This window comes from Mugil cephalus, chromosome 7, assembly GCF_022458985.1.
Source record: "Mugil cephalus isolate CIBA_MC_2020 chromosome 7, CIBA_Mcephalus_1.1, whole genome shotgun sequence".
In the NCBI taxonomy this organism is placed as follows: domain Eukaryota; kingdom Metazoa; phylum Chordata; class Actinopteri; order Mugiliformes; family Mugilidae; genus Mugil; species Mugil cephalus.
The window spans coordinates 28,892,359-28,908,326 of NC_061776.1; the positions used below are offsets into that span (position 1 = coordinate 28,892,359).

At 39.0% G+C, this 15,968-nt stretch overlaps 1 long non-coding RNA gene across 1 annotated transcript in view; it reads right to left on the reverse strand.

The window, feature by feature from the left end:
- Window positions 1–15,968, reverse strand: part of LOC125010850 — a 171,804-nt gene continuing 155,836 nt past the window's right edge. The window contains exon 6 of the long non-coding RNA XR_007113106.1: window positions 1–286. This is a non-coding gene — a long non-coding RNA (uncharacterized LOC125010850). The remainder of the gene's footprint in view (window positions 287–15,968) is intronic.

Sequence of the window (15,968 nt, forward strand, 5' to 3'; positions counted from 1 at the left end):
TGGACGAGACTGTAAGGTTAGCTGAGCTAAAAAATGAGCTACATTGCCCAGATGAAATGACAACACAGTGGATCTCTGAGGTGACTGAATGAGCAGAGAGTAGAGTGCAGAGAGTGCAGGTAGAATATTTTACAACCAAGCTGTGTAAAAAGGGGGTTCTAAAACAAAGTCTTGCCTTTCAAGTGTGTTCTGTCAAACAAAGGGCTCTGCTCTCATTCAGTACGTGGACAACCTCCTCGTTTGTGCACCCACAGAGGAACAGTGCCGTTCTGACTCACTCTCCTTGCTGCGGACACAAGGACACAAGGTAAGTCTCTTAAAACCTCAGTGGGTACAGGAAAAGGTTATTTTTCTGGGCCGTGTTCTCAATGCTGAAGACAAACAATTTGTTCAAACTGTTGATGAGAAAGGAGGCCACATGACCTCTGTGTTGCTGCAAAAACACAGTGACAAACTCAGACCTGTGGGCTATTATTACTGTAAACTGGACCCTGTGACACCTGTAATCTCTCACAGCCCCACGGCCGTGAGAGATAGCGTGTCAGCTGAAAGAGCTCTGCTGGCCACCAGAGACATTGTGGCCTACTCCGATGTCACTCCTATTTTCCCTCATGCAATAACTCTTCTACTTAATGATCAGACATCTTCTCATTTCTCTGCTGCTCGATTTGTCTGGTACCATCCAAATCATCCAAATGTTGAATCATCCAAATGTCACCATTAAAAGACGCAACACACTGAACCCAGCCTCTCTCCTCCCCCTCCCAGAGGATGGAGAACCACATAGCTGTCTTGATTATGTTAACGTTGTTTGCACCCCCAGGCATGACCTGAAGGATGAACCAATCCCCAATTCTGACCGTATTCTCTTCGTAGATGGTTCTCCTTCCAGCAACCAGCTGGGAACCAACTGTGTTGGTTATGACGTTGTGACCAACGCTGCTGTCCTGGACTCTGGACTGCTTCCTTTCCACTACTCAGCACAATCTGCAGAACTGGTAGCACTCACAACAGCGTGTAAACTCTCAGAAAATTTCACCTGCACAACCTATACAGACTCACGTTACGCATTTGGTGTAGCGCAGGATTTTGGTTGCCTCTGGAAACACAGAAACTTTCTAAAATCAGATGGTTCACCTATTCAGAACCACAAACTTGTTTTGGAACTTTTAAACGCGATCCTGTTCCCTCTGCGGTTGCCATATGCAAATGTGCTGCTCATACCAATAACGCTGACCCCGTATCTAAGGGAAATGCAAGAGCAGATGGAGCCACTAAGCAGGCTGCAATCCGTCAATCGCCTCCTTCTTTTTCTGAAATTACCATTATCTAGTGCCGCAAAACACTCTGGCCTCTGTCTGGCTGCACTTATTCTAATAATGTATGGACAGGTCAAGTCAAGTCAACATGTATTTACATAGCACATTTAAAATGACAGCAGTCGACCACAGTGCTGCATATGGGAGGGATAGAAATATTAATGAATCAATAAAAAACAGTTAATGCAGCAGCAGCAATAATAGTTTGATAAAACATCAATAACAAATAGCCTAATAAAATAAATATAAAAACAAACACAGGGCAAACAGTGCAGGTAGTCATGAAAAAGATAAAGAGTTAAAAGTCAGAGTGAGAGACAGGGTCAGGATAAAATCAGGCTGAATTATACGCTAGGTGGAAGAGATGGGTTTTGTAAGGAAGATTTAAAAGTCTCCAGGGACTGGGAGGACAGAATGTGGAGGGGAAGGCTAATCCAGAGCCTTGGGGCGGCCGCTACGAGGGCTCTGTCACCCCGAGACCATAAATGAAGCAGTGCAACAGGTCAGTGATTTCCTGAAAATTGACCTCAAGCAACACTGTGCTTACCACCCAGCCAATGGGGGTGCAGTGGAGTGTGAAAATGGAACACTGAAACAAAAATTGGTCAAATGCTGTGAAGAAAGTGGTCTTCAATGGCAGGTAGTGCCACAGCACTACCACCTGTGCTTATGTATATGAGGATGAGGAAAAGAGCCAGAACTAATTTGAGTCTATTTGAAGTTCTCTTTCCAGCCCCACCAGAAATGGGACATGGACAACCAGGAAAGGGTTTCCCTTCCACAACTCTTTCTGAAGATTCATGGACTGTTCCAGATTACGCTCACAACCCGCATGTGGCAGAGTGGCAGAACGAGCAATGTGGATCCACGCCAGCCACTGCACATGAGTCCAGACTCCTGTTGAGCCAGAACCATGAAAAGAAGCAGACAACAATGCCTGTATCCCCAACAGAGAATCACCAGCACACACTGGATCGGACACACAAACGAGTCTGGGCAGCATTTTTTTCCTGTGTCAGAAGTATGAAGATATGTATTAAACTGTGTCTCAGGGTAACATGGTAGATGTAATTTTCTAATACTTGGCATATTTTGTGATCTTTAAATGATCGACGGGGGGAAATGTGATGGGAAATTACATTTTTATTTTTACATCTCTCATATAAGCTGTCTATATTTACTAATGTGACATTTTAGCACACACGAGTTCAAAACAAGTGAAAATATGTTCAGCAGAAGTTCACTGAAAGTTCATAATGAGTGCGACATTACATTATATTTTCTATATGTGCAGACTGAAGACCTTGACTTTGCTTGCACTTCCTCTTGACCTTCTCACCTCATTTCTATGAAGAAGTAAGAATCAAGAAATGGAAAGCACACTTTCACCAGATCCATGTGGAACAAAGGTGAGTGTGGATTATACATTTTGTTGTCACCTCACATTCGGGGTGTCTCTGAGTTTTACTCTGTGTGTGTGTCTCTTTCCGTGCAGAATATTTGCAAATAAACCATCAAAAGTGATCACTGAGTCTGAATCATTACTAGCTTCTCAACAACCCTCACTTGTGGAATTTTTCCACAACACCTTGCCACAACGTACCGTGAGAGGACAGTTCAATAAGGTGAATAATTTAATAACAGAAAAGGTGAAGACAGAGGTCCAACATTCATTCAACTTTGAGCAAGACATGTGAGTTGAATGTACAGATTTTTGAGAACATCGATCACAGACTTTTTTGATAGTCTTTGTTTAAACTGTGTCTTAATTTAACTACTTTCAGTCTCATTATTAATTCCACATTAAGGTGTCAAGTTAAGTTAAAACTTAAATTTGAATTTTAAGTAACTGAATCTTAAATTAGTGCTTTTACCGCAGAACTTGTATTAATTTAAGATTTTCTGTCTAGTTTTGAGTCTAATTTTAGTCTTTCAGAGCCAAGAACTTTGTGCTTATTTTAAGAATTCCTGTCAAGCAAACAAACCTCATTGCCAGATTTCTTTGCTTTCTATTTTAATCTATTTCAGCATTCTATTAGACTATTAGTCTCAGACCCAGCGCTATGTGCTATGTCTGAGCAGAAGTAGGTGGTGCCTAGTTTTGGAAAATATTACCTTGTCAGCCCTTGTATCTTGAGAACTAAAACACAACACAAACTAAACCAATAAAACATACACTGGAAACAGCTACAGATATGGCACAAAATGTTTCAGAAACCACTCTCCCTGCGTTATCACATAGGTCAGAGTCAAAACTCTAACTTCCTTAGTTATTGATATATGAGTTTTACTGTATGTGTGTGTCTCCGTCCATGCATGTCTGGATAGATATGTTGAGCCTCCTATTGTACTCACCAAGCATGTCCTGAAGAACTTCTATGAATCCTCGCGAAGAAAACAGGGTTAGACCTTGCAGGGATGTGCTCCTTCTGTGTAGTCCAATGTCAGATGTTTGAAACCCCCCGCCAAAAAAAAAGAAACTACTTGTCAGAGAAGTGACCAACGCTGTTTTATTACATAAGTTGGTATTACGGCCGTGAGGGTTGGCCGTTATGTCTCTCCCCTCTTGATGTGTGTGTGCATGCACTGGTGTGTCTGTTTCTATCTTGCGCTAGGTGTATTGTGGAGAGTCTCCTGTGGGCGTGTCTCCAGAGAGCGTGTCCGACCTGATCAGCTTAAGTGTATAGTGTATTAGGGTTGGGATAGAAAATCAACTCACATAAGTATCAGGATTTTTTGTTTTACGATTTTTAAATCGATTTTTTTGTTCAAAATTGTCCCCTCCCCGCCCCCCAAATTTAAATGCTTCATTTTAGTTTGTTCATGAGCCTAAGTGGGAAAAAGTTACCACTTTTGTCCAGTGCAGGGTGAAATGTGTGTGTGTGTGCATGAGGTGTAAGTGAACGAGCGAGCGGGCGGAGAGTGAGTGTGCATGTGCACACTCACTCCAGGGTCCAGGGTGTACGCCCCCTCGTCCCGGTTGATAGTTTTGTGTGCCCGCTTCCTGATTTCTATGGCCTCCAATTTCTCCTGCAGTGATCTGTGATTGCTCCTGATTTCCCCGCTGTCTCCTGTTTCGCATTCTTTTTTGTGTTAATTTCTCCATGTGTAGAATGATCTTCCAGTTTCTCCAATGTATGTTTTTGGGCATGTTTATGTTTTGCACGATATTTCATAGATGATGTTGCATTTTTTGTCCAGTCCTATTTTGTCTTTTGGGTGTACTATGAGTTAACAGAGTTTTTTGTGTGGTTTTATTGCTGCGTTGATGTGATGTATGTGATGTATGGTATGCATATGGTGTCTTTGTATTGGTCCTCTGTTTTCTGAGTGTGTTTCTTCGTTCTCTCTTTTTGTTTATTGTATTGCATTATATTGACCAAGTGTGAGTGCGTGTTCTATGTGTCTTTCCTTTTCCTGTCTGTCTTTATCTTCCGTGATGTTGTTGGCCTGTTGATAGAGTGTTCTGACGACTGAGTGATTGTGTGCTGTGGGATGTTCTGATGTCCAGAGGAGGTACTGGTCCGTGTGAGTGGGTTTTCTGTAAACAGTGATTTTTTGACGCCGTCTTCTTTGTGGTGGATGTTCAGATCGAGGAACGACATGGTCCGGTTGTGTTCTTCTTCGTGCGTGAATTTTATGTTTCCAGTGTTGTCCATAGTGTGGACATTGTGTGTGTCCGACTTTTATTTTTTTTTCCAAGATGTCGTCCACGTATCTTTTCCACAGTGTGGGTTTACAGTGTGTGGATGCTGTGTAGATGGTTTTTGATTCCAGGTCCTCCATGAAAAAACTTCTCATTGTTGCTGATAGTGGATCTCCCATTGCGAAACGTTCTGTCTATCTGTATATGATTCCTTTAAACTGAAATAAGTGGATTTAGCAACAAAATGTAAGAGTGTGGAAATATCTTCAACTGTCAGGTTTGTGTGTTTTTTGAGGGTTTCGGTGTTCCTTGAGTCGTTCCTGTACGATGTGTAATGTGACGTCAACTGGGGGTTTTGTGACTAGTGATAACACGTCGTGTGATATGAATATTTCATCTTTTTCTACTCTTATGCTGTTGAGTTCTTGTGCCAGTTGTTTTTGTCTCAAAACAACTTCTGTTGTACTGAGGAGGGGTTTGATGATTTCAATCAGTGCTTTGGGGAGGTTGTATGTTACTGATCTGATACTGTCAACTATTGGGCGGAGAGGGGTGTCTTTTTTGTGAATTTTGTTGTCCCGTATATCTGGGGGGGTGATGTTGGCTGTGGGTATCAGGTGTTCATATGCGTCCCGTGTTATTTTGTTACTTTGTAGTAAAGGTTTTAGTAATGATGTCAGGGTCCTTTTCTTTTCTTCCGTGGGGTTCTTTTTCAGTATTTCGTAGGTGTTCCTGTCCCCTAACATGGATTCCATCTGTTTTTCATATGTTTTTGTGTCCATGATGACTGTTGTTCTTCATTTATCGGCGGCAGGATGGTAATGCTTTTGTCTCCTTTTAACGATTTAATTGCGTTTTGTTCTTCCTGTGTGATGTTGCTTGGTGGAAGTTTGGCTGATTTTAAAATTCCTGATATTGCATTTCGGAGTTCTGCATTTTGTCCCTGATCTTGACATTTATGGCATGCTAATTCTGTTGCTAGGATGTATTGTTTGTGTGGTATTTTGGAGGGTGTAATGGTGAAATGTAGCCCTCTTGCTAGCACCCTTTTTTTCTGTTTCGGTGAGGGTGTACCCATTTTTCATTGGTTTTGTAGTTTGTTTGTCTCTGCTTTTTCTTTCTATTAGTTTGTTTAATTTCTTGATGTGGCGTTGTTTGGTAATGGAAAATTCCTGTTTGTATATGTATTTTAAGTGTGCGTTTTATTTCCTCTTCCATGTTGTGGTCCAGCGTGCAATGTTCTTTGAAACCGTCCGTTTCTTTTTTTATTTGCATGTTGATTTTGTCTATTTTGTTGGCTGTTGTTCTAATCCATTCTATGATAAGAGACTTTTTGCTTTGTTGATGATGTTTTCTGCGTTTTATGGCTTTTTGTGTTGAGGCTTGCCGGTGTTACTTCCTCATCTTTGAAAGCGGAGTTTGAATCTCAGGTGATTTTTTTGGGGTGCCCACTTTTTTTCCAGTTTCTCTAGACGGCGGAATGTTTTGACACAATCATTTCCAAAACTTCCACGTAATAGAATAATGAGGTTCATTATGTCTTATTTTAGATATATGTTTAGGATTTTCTTATCTTCCAACATAACACAGAACTTGCACTGCATATATGACCTAAAATGAAAATTAGCAGGAAACAACAATTAGTTGGTTAATGTTTTAACCAGAACACATGAAAAATCCAATTTTAAAGCTGATATTACAATGAGTGTACTCATCAGGAAAAGGAGCTCAGCACATCCACATTAGTCTAGAAATGTTAGTAAATGTAGCCCATTTTACATTGTTTTGCTCAGGATTAAAGAGGACAGTGTTTTTTTTGTTTGATTTTTTTTTATACATTATATATATGTATCATTAATTTAATTCTCATCCTTTGCCTTGTTTTTCATTCATGAATTCATATTTCACATGATTGGTTGTGCCACAACCAAGCACTTGATTTCACAGAGCCAGGTAAAATACTCGTCTGTTTTACTTGGCTGCTAATTCAGAGTTATGATTGATTAAATGCGGTGACGCTTCATTTCTCTCGTCAGATTACACATACTGTATCTACTCTTTATTATGTTGATGAATGAAGTTAACCAAAGATAGTATATCGAACCAAGAGTCACACCTCATTTTGAATATAAATTTAATACAACTTTTGACCACAAACAGCAAAGATAAAACATACAGTTTCGTGTGGGGATTTTTTTTTTCTCTACTCTTCGGGGGCTAGCTCACCGAGTTTTCGCACAGTGATGAGACACATATCTTTGTAATCAGCAGAGTCTATGCTTTCAGGGGACACCTTGTTTGTGTGGTTTGGTTGAAGTGGTGAAATTAACAGAAGCACTGAAGTGGACATACGTGGTTTTCGTTTTTGTTACATGCCCATACATGCTTGGGGATTGAACTGTGTTTCGTTTGGGTGGCGATTCCAGGTTGGAGTAATCTGGGATGGTTTCTATGCGTTTGGTTGACAGGATTTTGTCTTCAGCAGTGAGAACACAGCCCAGAATAATAATCTTTTCCTGTACCCACTGAGGTTTTGACAGACTTACCTTGTGTTCTTCTGCAGATAAGTGACGCAAGGAGAGTGAGTCAGAGCGACACTGTTCCTCTGTGGGTGCACAAACGAGAAGGTTGTCCACGCACTGAATGAGAGCAAAGCCCTTTGTTAGAAAGAACACATGACTTGAAAGAGTGCTCTAATCTTACAGAGATTTTTTTTTTTTTTCATAAGTTATTAAACTATCTTTCCAGGCTATGTGAGAACAAGTGGAATGCCAAATTCTTCCCATCTTTCGAACTCCCTGCTTTGAACTACATGACTGTGAATTATACCATGGAGCTACCCTCCTCCGATTTATCACCTTTTTCAGAGGAGCAATTCGATTTAAAGTTGTACTGAGTGATGCTGTCGTACTATCAACAAAATAATCTTTTTGTGTTGGAGTTAGATTGTGGTTGCTGGCATCCACATAAGGCACTGAGGAAATGTCTTTCTAATTTCAGTGTAATCTCATATTGTGAATTCAAATGTAACAAGGAAATTATCAGACAAAGGAGAGTTATGAGAATATATTGTCAGACCTTCAGTTTCTATGCCGTAAGTTAGAACAAGATCTGAGGTGTGATTGAAACAGTGACTTGATCCATTTACATTCTGAGAAAAGCCAATTGAATCTAATAATGACATATATGAAGAGCTAAGACTGTCACTGCTAACATCAGTATGGATGTTAAAGTCATCTACTATGATGACTTTATCTGTTCTAAGCACTAAATCACGTAGAAACTCATAGTAGCTATGACTGGGTGGCCTGGACTCATTTAAACTGACATATTCATCATCCTGCAGCCACGTTTCAGTCAAACTAAATAGATCAATCTGATGAGTAGTTGAAAGCAGGCAGTTCGAAATATGGTAGGAATTTGGCATTCCACTAAATCTGAAGAAGCTCACATAGCCTGGGAAGATAGTTTATTAACTTATATATATATAAAGAAAAGAAAAAAAAAAACTCTCTGTAAGAGTAGAACAGCATTGTAAGGGTCTCTTGTCTGGAGTGCTGAATATCTGAGCTAAGCTACACCTGCTGTCGTGGTTTCATTAACCAGCCCAGTCTTCATGGCCTGGAGTGCTGTGTGTCAGACATGTGGAGCTCCATAAACTACATGTGCCTCAGTCTTCATGGCCTCCTCTGCTTCTGAATATCAATATTTTCTACCAGCTCAAAGAAATGAGCCCACCATGGAATCATTTTTTCATGGTTTTTATGAATACCAACTGAATGACAGCAGGCTCGTTGCCGGGCCAACACATGGGATGACCAGCAGTCTGAGGCTTAGCAGAATGATATGATGCCCAAATACCGGAGAGCATCTCCATATTTATATAGATAGATAAATATATAGATAGATATATATATATATGGCAAAATGCCATGTGTTCATTTGATACATTTCAGAGAGATGCTCCAGCGAATTCAGAATGTTTTTGTCCCACCAATGTGTGGTATTGTGTCTTAGATAAGTTGCAAGGTCAAAGGTCCTCTAAAGGGGCCTTTTCTCAGAGTGTTGCTGAGGCCTGTTGGGCCAAAGAGATACAGCAAATAGGAACCTGTCCAAAGTCAAAGAGGTTTGACTTCACGGGACAATTTATTGTGAGTAAGTGTCACTTCAGGTCTTTTTGCCCTTCAGGAAATGATGTTTAATTGCCTTCAATATTCTTATATTCACCAGGCAGAAGATATTTTTTTATTTTCTGCCATGTTTGTGAGTGCCAGTGTTTTGTTTAAAATTGGGTTCGCTTTGTGTTGTGTTGTAGTTCTCAAAAAATAAAAGGGGGTTTAAAAAGGTAAAAATTTGAAAAAAAAATAGGCACCCCTAGTTCTTTTTGTACATGGCGTTTTGGGGGCCCTTAAGAAAAGTTTGGGACTCAACCTGCGACCTTTCCGGGGAATATGTTGGACGTGATTGTAATGAAAAACAATAATTGGGGGCTGGGCGATAGGCGTAAAATAAATGTCACGTTTATTGAGCAGTTCCTTTGATAACGATAAATGGATGATAAATGGGGGTTTAAAAAAGAAATAAAAAAAAAAGTGTACGAATTAAACCCAACATGATTGTATTACAGCTGGGGAAAAAAAGGTTTTAGTTTTTTATTCCCCCCGGGCTTGTGACAACAGGGTTTTTGCACTTTTAAAACGTTTTTTGGCAGTATCCCCCCTGTTAAAAACCAAAATAGGCCCCCAAGATTGAAAACGCATTTCTCTTTGGAAAAGCTGCGGCTTTTCCTCCTCCTCAACTAGGTCTACTCCGCTGCCGGCATGAAAGCTCCCGCTTCGACTTTTTTAAACCCTCCTCTTTTTTTTGTCACCGCCCTTTTCCCCCTTTTCTTGTTACAGACTGGAGGGGGTTTGGAGTCACATGATACATACGTTTTGTATACGGGGTTGAGTTTTTTTAAAGAGACATGAAACACAGCCAAATTTACAAACACACCCGAAAGAAAAAAAATTTAAGGGGAAAAATGAATTCAGTTTTTGTCGTAAATTTCGATTTTGGGGAAAATTTTTCGGTTTATCCCCCGGGCCCTTTAATAAAATTAATAATGCACTGCTTTTTTTTATTTTTAAATGCTAAAAAGCGCTTACAATTGAATGCATTTTTCTTTCCCTTTTTCCACACAGTCACACCCCTTGGGGGGGGAAAACAAAACCGCCTCAGTAGTCACAGCTCCCCTTAGGAAGGCGGGACAGAAACATGGCTCCCAAATGTGACCCAATCTCTGACCCCCCCCCAACATTACTCCCCGAAAGGTCATCCCCACCAGGGAGTTTTGGTGGGTTAAGTGTCCCAAGGACAAAACAGACGGGACTAGGGACGGGGACGGTTTCAACCCCCCAACCCCTTTCTGTTTTTTGCGCAATTTGCTTCCCCCCCCTAAAGTTTACTCCCTCCCAATAGTAAAAAAGATGAGGAGGTTGTTTAACGGGGCCCTTTTTTAAAAGACACGTTGTATATAAAAATTTTCTTTGTTGGAGGGGGAAAATATAAAGCAGCGTCCCAACAGTGTAGTTGGGCAGAGAGGTGCTCCAGGAATTCAGAAAGTTTTTGTCCCCCAAGTGTTTTGGGTTTTTTTTTTTGGGGGAAATTGTAAGTTAAAAAGGGTTCACTAAAGAGGCCTATTTGCGGAGCTTTCCCTGAGGCCTGTTGGGACAAATAGGAACCTGCCCAAAATTCAAAGGGGTTTTGGTTTAAGAAGACAACTTGGTGAACAATTTGGGGGGCTTTTTCCCCTTTTTTTTTTTTTCCAAGGAAAAAAGGATGTAAAAATTTCCTTCAATTTTCTTTTTATTCACCAGATTAAAAGGAAAATCCGCTTTTTTACTTTTTTATGCTGCTTAAATTGGCATTAATCCCAATTCGATGACAAAAGAAATGTGAATTTTATGAATAACTTTTTAAAGTTAGAGTTTTGCCCTCAAACCCTTGGGTTGTGATAGAGCAGGGAAATGTTTCTGAAACTTTTTGTGTTTCAGCTTGTGTTTACAGGTTGCTTTGTTTTGGTTTTTTGGGTTCTTAAAGATACAACTCTGAGGGCTTAAATTTTTGCTCGGTGTGTAGAGCCCCCCTTGTCCTTGTGTTGAGACTTTTAAGTCCTTGCGGGCGGGGCCCCCCTTAGTTAAAAACCCCTGCGGGGTTTTTCCCTTTTCCAGATGTTTTCTGTAATCCACTGTGATGCCCCCAAAAGGGCCCAGTTTTTTTTTTTAAAAAAAAATACAAGGGGTAAAAACAGGGATTCCGGGGGAACTGGGATAGCGGGCCCGTTTTTTGAATCCGTGGCAAGAAATAATAAATTCTGTAAACTAAAAGACGCACCCAGAATCATAAGGTGGTGTGTTTTAGGGACTCAGACTTTACCCCCAAAAAAGGGAAATAATAGATTTAAGTTTTTGGGCTTCAAAGGGGTTTGACAAATTTTAAAATCCATTTCTCAGAAAAAAAATTCAGAAAGTTTTTGTCACCCCGGTGTGTGGTGTTGTGTTTAGTGCCTTTGGAAGTTGTTGGGTTTGAAAGTTCACAAAAACGGGCCCTTTTTCCCCAGACTTTTCCCTGAGGCCTTTTGGGGGTTATAAGGGGAAACCCTGTCCAAATGCAAAGGTTTTGGGGTTTAAAAAGGGGAAAATTTTTGGGGTGCTATGAGTGTCACTTTAGGGCTTTTACCCCTTTTCAAGTAATTTAAAATTTTTTCATAGTTTTTAAATTTTTTCTTTTTCCGCCCGGGTTGAAACAATCGTTATTCAAAGTTTTTTGTGCTGTATGTTTTTCATTAATCGCATTTTTCAATGCCCAAAAGAAAATTTTGAAAAAATATATAACTAAGGAAGTTAGATTTTTGGGGCCTTATATTAGGCACCACCTACTTCTGTTTTCCAGGCATGGGCACATACCCATGGGTTTGGGCATTTCACTAAAAAACTGAAAACCTTTCCAGGAGTTTGTTGTAGTCAATGTATTTCCCTTTCTATAAAAGCACTAAGGGAAGGAATTTTTTTACTTAAAAATTCAAATTTAAATTTTTTTAACTTAACTTAAAAAAAATTACACCTTAATGGGGAAAAAATTAATAATGAGAATAAAAGGGTAGTTAAAAATATTTTTTTTTAAAGAGCAGGGAAAAATTATCATTGAGGGTTTTTCTCAAATCAACAAATGTTGAGGATTTTAAATTAAAACCCCTTTAAAAGCCTGTTTTTTGGGGGTGGGAGAAAAAACTACAACTACAGAAAGGGAAACCAAAACACCAACAGGGTGAATTTGGGCAAACTCCAGCCCCCCAAAGCTGGACTTAAACCCCCAAACCCCCGGGATTGGGAGCATAAGGGGCTAACCACCAAGCGGCGGGGGGGCCCTTCCCAACCCCCTTGGGCAAAAATTTAACAAAAAATTTTTAAACTTTTTTTTAAAAGTCTGTAGGGGGCATAATAAAATATGGGGAATGTTGAAAAAATGTAAGTCATTCTGAACACCCCTTTTTTTTTAAAGGGAGTGTGCATTGTGTAAATTTCCGAAGTAGGGAAAACTGCTTTTTGGGAAGGAAATGACGGGTTTCCCTTTGGGGGACATGTTGCAGAAAAAAAAGCAAAAGTCTTTTAAAATGGTTTTCATTTTAATGGGTAAAAATATATGTGCTGTAAAAAGAGAAGACTTTACTTGCAACTGCTTTTAAAATTGCAGTTTTTTTCCCTGAGTTTGGATTGGGTGAGCAATGAAATTTTTAAAAATGTATATTAAATTTTGTCTATTTTAATTAAGTCATCGTTGTTTGGGTTTAAAGTGGCAGCGGGCGTAATATTTAATTTGTTTATGATGGGACTTTACATGGCATATCCCCAATGGGAGACCCCCAAATTTTGACAAAAGCAACTAAAACATAAAACATAAATTTTTTCTAGATTTCACTCCAGGTTATTTTTTAACTCACGGGATGTAATATTTTTCCTACACAATATTATCTGGGAGGGTGTGCTTGGGCTTCACAGTCTTTCTAAATCGAATGTTAAAGGCACCCCGTTTTTTTGTATTCGCCCCTGCCAACTGACGTTTTCCGGGAGTTTTTGTTGTTTTTGTGCCTTTGCTAAAATTGTGATTTGGATGCAGTTGAGTCAAGGGGAATGGGAGTTGTCATCCCGGGGGGTGCTTATTTGTATTAAGTTGTATGTTGTTTGTGGTATAGACTGGATTTTAAAAATGATATGAAGGGAGAAAGGGTTTTCTCAGGGGTTTTAGTTGGGGCCGGGAATGGAAAAAAAAAATTTCATTGTTGCACAAATTTGGGCTTTCTCTTAAAAAAAGGCAAAAAAACTCTTGTTTATTCCACTGGAAACCCTCATTGATTTATTTTTAAAAAAATTTTGATACTCTGGTTTCTGGTTCTTTCCCAAAAAAAAGAGTGTTTTTTCTTTTGAAATGATGGGCATAAAAAAATGCAGTGTGTCTATTTTAATTTGTATTGTTTTGAGCTGAAACGCATAATACTGTTAAGATGAGAGGGAAAATAATTTTTTTTGGGAATTTTTATTTTGACAGCATTCATGTTACTAAACCCAAAAACTAAAACAAAAAAACATCCCAAACCTTTTAGAAATTTATGTGATTGATGTTCTCAAAAAATTTTTTAAATTCCCACTCACCCTGTCTTGGGTTCCCAAAAATTTAAAGAAAAATTTGGGGGCCCCTGTCTTCACCTTTTTTTTTTTTAATTTAAATTTTTTTTTTTCACTTTTTAATTGAATTTTTAAAATGTCCCCTCATGGGATGTTGTGTCAAGGTGATTTTGGAAAAATTTTAAAACTGAGGGGGTTTTTGGAAGTTTTTTTTTTGATTCAGTCTCATTTTCACTTTTGTTTGGGTTTTTTTTTTCAAATTTTCTGCATGGACGGGACACACACAAACCCGTAAAAAAATTAAATTTTCAATAACTAAGGAAGTTGAGTTTTGAATCTGGAAACCCATGTTTTAACGCAGGGAGAGTGGTTTCTGAAAAATTTTGGTTTCCTTTCTGTAGCGTTTCGTGTATGTTTTATTGGGGTTTTGGGTTTTTGTTGTGTTTTAGTTTTTAAAAAAATACAAAGGGGGCTTACTAGGTAAAATTTTCCCAAAAATTTGGCACCCCCTTTCTTTGCTAGACATAGAAAAATAGGCTTGGGTTTGAGGAAATAATAGTCTAATAAAAAAGCCTTTTAAAAAGGGTTTAAAAAAGGGGGAAGGGGAAAAAAATTGGCAAAAGAGGTTTTTTTGCTTGACAAGAATTCTTAAAAAAAAGCACAAAGGTTTTGGTCTGAAAAAACTAAAATTTGACTCAAAAAATAGACAAAAATCTTTAAAATAATTTCAAGTTTGCAGTAAAAGCACTTAAATTTAAAATTCAGTTACTTTTTAAAAATTTTAAAATTTAAATTTTAACTTAAAATTTAAGAAATAACCTTAATGTAGAAACTAATAATGAGACTGAAAAATAGTTAAAATGAGACACAGGGTTTTAAAAAAAGATATTAAAAAAAAACCCCGGGGATCGATGTTTTTTCCCAAAAATTTGTAAATTTAAATCACTTTTCTTTCTCCCAAAATTTTAATAAAAGTTGGACCCCTGTCTTCACCTTTTCTGTTATTAAAATTTTTCACCTTATTGAAATGTCCCCCCACGGTACTTTTTTGGGAAGGTGTTGTGGAAAAATTCCCCAAAATGAGGTTGTTGAGAAGCTTTGTAATTTATTCAGGAAATCAGGGGATCACTTTTGTTTGGGGGATTTTTCAAAAAATTCTGCACGGAAGGAGAAAAAACACAGAGTAAAATTTAGAGGCATGACACCCCGAAATGTGAGGTGACAACAAAAAAAATTTTTAATTTTACACTCACATTTTGTTCCCCATTTGGGTCTGGGGAAAATGTTTCTTTCCCTTTCTTGATTCTTACTTCTTCATAGAAATGAGGGGGAGAAGGTCAAGAGGGAGTGCAAGAAAGTCAAGGGCTTCGTTGCACATTTTTGAAAATATAATGTTAAAGGGCGCAATTTTTTATGAAAATTTCGGTGGGAAATTTGCTAAAAATATTTTTTTATTGTTTTGAAAATCGTGTGTGCAAAAAGGGGCACATTAGTAAAAATGACAGTTTTAAAAGGGGGGGAGAATTTTAAAAAAAAAAAATGTAAATTTTTTATCACATTTCCCCCGTTTATCATTTAAAGATCACAAAAAAATGCAAGTATTAGGGAAAAATTTCATCTTCATGTTACCCCGAGACAGTTTTAAAACATATTTCAAAACTTCTGACACCAATTTAAAAAAAAAAGCTGCCGGACTCCCGGGGGTGTGTCCGATCCAAATGTGTGCTGGTGATTCTCTGGTTTGGGGGTCAGGCATTTTCGCCGCTTCTTTTCATGGTTCTGGGTCAAAAAGGGGTTTTGGACCCATGTGCAGTGGGGCGTGGATCCACCCTTGTTTGTTTTTGCCACTCTGCCACATTTTGGGGTTGGGGTGGCGAAAAACGGGAAAAGTCCCGGAAACTTTACAAAGGTTGGGAAGGGAAAAACCCTTTTTCCCGGTTGGGCCATGTCCCATTTTTGGTGGGGGGTGGAAAGAGAACTTCAAAAGACTCAAATTAGTTTCTGGTTCTTTTCCTCATTAAAATTTTCATGGGGCACAGGTGGAGTGCCCTTGGGGTCCCTTTTAAAAACCACTTTTTTTCACGCATTTTTCCCAAATTTTTTTTTCGTTTTCCCCTTTTCACCCTCCACTTCACCCCCCTTTTGGGGGGTGGTAAGCCCCAGTGTTGCTTGAGGTTAAAATTTTTAGGAAATCAATGACCCGTTGCACTGCTTCATTTATGGTTCGGGGTGACAGAGCCATCGTTTGCGGCCGCCCCCAAGGCCCCTGGATTAGCCTTCCCCCCCACATTCTGTCTCCCAGTCCCTGGAGACTTTTTAAAACTTCCTTACAAAAAACCT